We start from the raw sequence: 6000 nt of genomic DNA on the forward strand, positions 1-6000 counted from the left end.
TGTTGGTTTCCAGCCTGCACAGTTTGTACCATTTTTGTCATATCTCTCAATTTATAAGGCCAATTTAGGTGATTATAAATTCTATGGTTAGCTAACACATTAGGGTACAAATATTTCTTCTATGACCTCTCTGAAATATGTTGGTAAAGTAGTCAAATATTGAATTAAAGTAGCAACTTCCAGTCTGCCTAGCTGTTGGTTTCCAGCCTGCACAGTTTGTACCATTTTGGTCATATCTCTCAATTTATAAGGCCAATTTAGGTGATTATAAATTCTATGGTTATCTAACACATTAGGGTACAAATATTGCTTCTATCACCTCTCTGAAATATGTTGGTAAAGTAGTCAAATATTGAGCTGAAGTATCACCTTCCAGTCCGCCCAGATTTTTGATTTCCAGCCTGCACAGTTTGTACTATTTTGGGCATATCTTTCAATTTATAAGTCCAAGTTAGGTGATTCTAAAGCTCATAGACAGATAAAACATAAAGGAACAAATAACTCTTCTATACCACTTCCTAATTCCATCAGTAAATAGGTTCAAATTCAGGTTGAATTTACTGGTCAATTTTCCAACAAACCTGTTTCAGCATGAAATCAATATCCAATTCATTTATTCAATGCATCCCATGCTTTATCAACATTCTCAGACCTATTACTCAACATTCAGCAACATATCTTATCACTATCATCACACTACACTTATTCTCATGCAAGAAAATTTGTTAAACTAAAAGAGATATCAAACCTTTAACCAAAAAGCTTTAAACCTTCTTCTTAGCTTCCTTTTTCTTCTCACTTTGAGCTCACATCTCCTATACATAATAACATCTCATTAATCATCCAAAGTCTCACTAAATTATGAAATTCAAGAAATTCAACTTACTTGGATAGAGTTATAGGTTGAATTTAATGCTTGAAAGGTTGAATATTAAGGTAGAAAATGGAGGAAGATTTAGGAGAAGATGGAGAAGGTAAAGTGAAGGAAGAAGACAAAGGGGAAGATGGAGAAGGTAAAGTGAATGGAATTTTCGGGTAACCTCTAAATATATCTTCTAGTATGTTAAAAAATTACCAAATAGTACCTAAATTTTCAATAGTTTACCATTTAATACCTAAACTTTATACTTTATTTCAATTAGGTCCTAATCCTTATACTTTTATTTCAATTGAGTCTAAATCTTTATATTCTTTTAATGATTTAATTTAAATCCTATCCCCACTCTGGACTTTAATGGCTCGAACCGGGTTCTAGTTCAGTCCGACTCGACTCGACTCTCTCAATGCAACGACTCGATTCAGTAGGATGTCATAAACTGGGCATTCTTAAACAAAGAAAATGCGAGACAATCGTTGAAGGAGATAATACCCATTTTTTGAAGAGAAGCAAAGAGGTCAACTTTAAAATGTTATAATGAGTAATATTCAGTAGTTATTGAGGGATATGAACAAAACTCCATAGAATCAATTTATGGGCAATGGTGGAGGAGTTGGGTATGGAACATAGATTGCATTATATGTTGAAAGTAGGGGAAATGTGGTTCAACTTTTGAATGGCATTACCAGAGATCAGACGGAGAAGTTATATAAAGCACAGGCTAAGCAACTTAGGGTTCAAGGTTTGAATAACATATATTCTCAGTGTTTGTGGCGACAAAAGATCACAGAAAAAGAGCAGCAAAACTCCATAATAAAATGAGGGCTTTCCAAAGAGTAGCATGGAGAGGCCAATCAAGAATGCAATTCATTTGAACAGATTTGACAGTGAGGGTCCAACATAAATTGGAGGTAAGAAGCACTTATCTCATATTATATTGAAATGAATTTAGATAATGTGAAACAATGTGGAATTGAATTTGATGCATAGATTGAATTTTTTTTTTTTGGGTAACACGTATAGACTGAATTGATTAGTTATGTTTGTGGTACACAGAGACATGTGCATTAAGGTTCTTGCGAAAATACTTATTAATCTATACTTGGTGATTCAGCAAGAGACATGTTATATTGTCTTTAATCTATTGTCTCTTAATTGCATTTTGGACATATGTGATTGACTAGGTTCTTATAAAAAAATTCCAAACTGTTAATTGCTTAAGCAGGAGTAGGATGGATGATTTGAGTATCAATAATATGGATATTATTGTTAGTGAATCACCGATTGAATTAGGGAGATGCAGTGATGAGTTAAATAAGAATGGCAGTGACAGGTCTAATGAGCCAATTGTTGGCATGGTGTTTAGTACGATGGATGATCTTTTCAGTTTCTATAAAGCATATACGAAGTGTATAGGATTCAGTGTGAATAAGATATCTGGGAAGAAAGAACGAGATGGGGAATATCAATACATAACTATTGGCTGTCACCATGGAAGTAAAGCCAGTAACTGTAGCAGATCAAGTGAAAAAGTGAAAGGGAATGACCGTATAAAAGAATAGGTTGTAAAGATAGAATTTGTTCATTTGCACAAAGCAATCGAAGGTGGAAGATCAATAAAGTCATCCTAGAGCACAACCATGAAATGACTCCAAGCAAATCTAGATTTATGCACGAACATCGACAAGTAAAGCCTCACGTTAAGAGGAGATTGGAGATCAATGATAGTGCTGAAATTCATTCATCGAATACATTTCATTCTATGGTGGCAGAAGCTGGAGGGGGTATGAGATGATGGATTGTCTTGAACGGGATTGTAGAAACCACTTAGGCAAGGTCTGAAAGTTGCAACTTCAAAAAGGGGATGCTGAATCAGCTCATCAATTATTTAGAAGAATGCAGTAGAAAGATGGTAAATTTTTTTATGAAATAGCAGCAGACAAGGGGGGTTGTATGAAGAATATTTTATGGGCAAATTCAAGGTGCCAATATGCTTATAAAGACTATGGTGATGTCATTTCATTGGACACGACTTACTTAGTGAACAAATACCAAATGCCTTTTGCTCCATTTATTAGCGTCAATCACCATGGACAGTTAATATTATTGGAATGCACTTTAATATCGAATGAGAAAGTTTCAAGTTTCATATGGTTGTTCCGGCAGTGGATGAGGTGCATGGGCAATGTGGCACCACCTGCCACTATCATTGATCAATGTCCTAGTAAAGGAAAGGCTATAAGTATTGTGTTTCCACAAGCTCGGCATTGTTCGTGTCTATGGCATATCATGGAGAAGTTTCCTGAAAAGATGAAGCACTGCAAACCTTACAAAGAGATAAAGTCTTATTTTAAGCAACTAGTATGTGATAGCATAACAATTGATCAATTTGAAATCGATTAGGCATTTATACTTGAAACATTTTCACTGTATGGGCATAATTGGCTCAATGATTTATATGAAGGACAGGAAAAATGGGCTCCTGTATATGTCAAGAGATACCTTTAGGGTGGCATGTCATCGACATAGAGAAGTGAGAGTGATAGCCTCACAAAGCGGGCAAATTTGTTAAGCTATAATCGCATGATTTGCATGATTGCGTGTTTGTTTTTATACATTTTACGTTTTTTTGTGTTGTTTTTGGTTTAAAGTTGTTTTAGGAATGAATTTGAACAAAGGATTGGAAAAGGCTTGTTTTTAAGAAGAAAAGGATAAAAAATTTGACTAAGTATGGGAAATGAGTGTTTTGCCGAGAAAATTCACGACAGCGAATGAAGTTGCACTGTATGGGAATAGATGGTGATTCGCGAATGCAACCTATATATGCGCGGGCGCGATTTGTATGGCAGAAGGTCCAGAAAGCATCAGGCAGAACTCGCGAGCGCGACCTTATATTTCGCGACCGTGAGGAACACAACAAAAACGGCAGTAGAGTACTAGGTCAAACTTGCGATTACACAAGTTAAATTCACGAGCGCAATGAGCACTCCAGAAGAGGCAGAAAGATCATAAGTGAAGATCGCGGGCATGACCTTTAAACTCGCAAGCGCGAGTCGCTTCTCCAAAAGCCTCCAACTACCACCTTTTTACCAGAAAGTTGTGTCCTTCCGTGAACAGATCGAAATTTCTCCCATCAGAAGTCAGTTGAAGCACCCTTTGGCCAGCCAATCACCTTCATACCAACATCTTCTTCCTCTTCTATAAATTGCAATCCAAATTAAGAGGAAAGGAGAGAAGAAGAGGCAGTACTAGAATACAAAAGAAGAGTGATAAAGTAGTACTTAGAAATAAGTTGATGAGAATCACTTATCATTGTTTGTGCAAAGAACATCAAGGAGTTCCTCGAGGTATGACGCCCTCCGAAGGCTTGAGTTTGATTATTTACATCTTTCTCTTGTTTTATTAAAGACTTTTTGTATGTTGTTCTTCATCATCTTCTATGCAAAGCAATAATATTATTTGGTTCCATTCAATAAAAGGTTCTTTAATTTATCTTTTGGTCTTTGTTTAATCAAGTTTTCTTAATTATATTCTTGGAAAGAAATAATTCAGTAAAGATCAAAGAGATAGAGTTCAATTAGTTGGGTTTGCATGTGAATCTTTAACTTGGTTTGTCAAAGTTAAGTTTATCTTATTGAAATAATCAAAGAATAAGAACTAGGGTTAATATTTGATAAAGTAAGGCATTTGTTTTTGTAGAGATACATACAATAAATAGAGTAATTCTGTACCAAGAGGTTGAATTATGCTTTACCACATGTGATTAGAGAATCACTTATTGCATGTTACACGTTTTGCTATAGAAAAAGAAAATCTATTGCATGATCAATTCTTCTAAGTATTCTACTATATCTTTATCAATAGAATTAAGTAGTAGATTTAATTAAAGTTTGAATAGAATCACAGTTTAATCATTTCATGTTTTATTGCTGTAAACATAAGTGTTAAGGATAAGTAGTAAAGTGGACATAACCTGTTCCTCGTGGGTTCGATCTTTTTATTACTACGTTACAATCCGTATACTTGCGGGTAATCAAGGGGTGCAACAAGTTTTTGGCGACGTTGCTGGGGAATGGTGTTTTGTCATTTAATGAAAAATTCTTGTGTATGATTTACAGCCTTTTTTTTTTATTAGGTACCAACTTACTTTTGATTAAAATTTTTGCAGGAGCACATATCAAATAACTTATATGCCAAATACTAGATCTTCAACAAGTAAATTAGAAGATTATCAGCTCGAGATTGAACATTTTTTTAAGACAGAAAAGGAAAAAGAAAAGAAGAAATTCAGGAATTATGCTTGAGCAAAATCTACCACAGCAAAGGTTGATGGAATACGTCACTCCAAGCCTAAATGGTTCACAACAAGGAGTAGTACGTCCACCAGTAAATGCCAACCAATTTAAAATTAAACCTGCTTTATTATAAATGATCTAAAATAGTGTTCAATTTTACGGATTACCAAATGAGGATCCAAACTCTCATATAACCAGTTTCCTTGAGATATGTGATACATTTAAAATGAATTCAGTGCCAGCGAATGCCATCAAGCTACGTCTTTTTCCTTTCACTTTGAAGATAAAGCAAAAGCTTGGTTGAATTCTTTGCCACCAAATTCTATCACTACTCGGGAACAACTAGCCCATGCTTTCTTATCTAATTACTTTCCATTAGTAAAGACTAATAGGCTTATTAAAGAAATAACCTCATTCACCCAACATGAAAATAAATCCCTATATGAGGCATGGGATCGCTATAAAGAACCTCAACGAGTTTGCCCACACCATGGCCTTCTGCAAAATATATTGATTCAAACCTCTTACAATGGGTTAATCCTTCTACAAGAGGTACTATAGATGCTATGGCAGAAGGATCATTAATGAAGAAAACTACTAATGATGCAATTGAGTTGTTGGAGGAGATGGCTAATAACAACAGTATATGGCCAACTGAAAGGGCTCAGGTAAGTCGTTCCAATGTTAATCATGATCCTTCTTCTTCTTCTTCTTCAAATAATTCAGTTAAGAAAGTAAATGAGTTAGATTCATTAACTATGATGCAAGCACAAATTTCTGCTTTGGCATATAAAATTGATAACTTGAATATGAATAAGTCAACATCTC

The 6000-nt window shown here is 34.9% G+C and overlaps 1 non-coding gene across 1 annotated transcript; it reads right to left on the reverse strand.

The window, feature by feature from the left end:
* Positions 1 to 5562: 5562 nt before the first annotated feature.
* On the reverse strand, positions 5563 to 5669 carry LOC119371178 (small nucleolar RNA R71). The gene has a single exon (XR_005178744.1). It is a non-coding gene; the product is annotated as a small nucleolar RNA R71 (small nucleolar RNA).
* Positions 5670 to 6000: the final 331 nt, after the last annotated feature.

Source organism: Jatropha curcas, chromosome 7 (assembly GCF_041381405.1).
Source record: "Jatropha curcas cultivar XTBG-Jc1 chromosome 7, XTBG_Jcur_1.0, whole genome shotgun sequence".
In the NCBI taxonomy this organism is placed as follows: Eukaryota; Viridiplantae; Streptophyta; class Magnoliopsida; order Malpighiales; family Euphorbiaceae; genus Jatropha; species Jatropha curcas.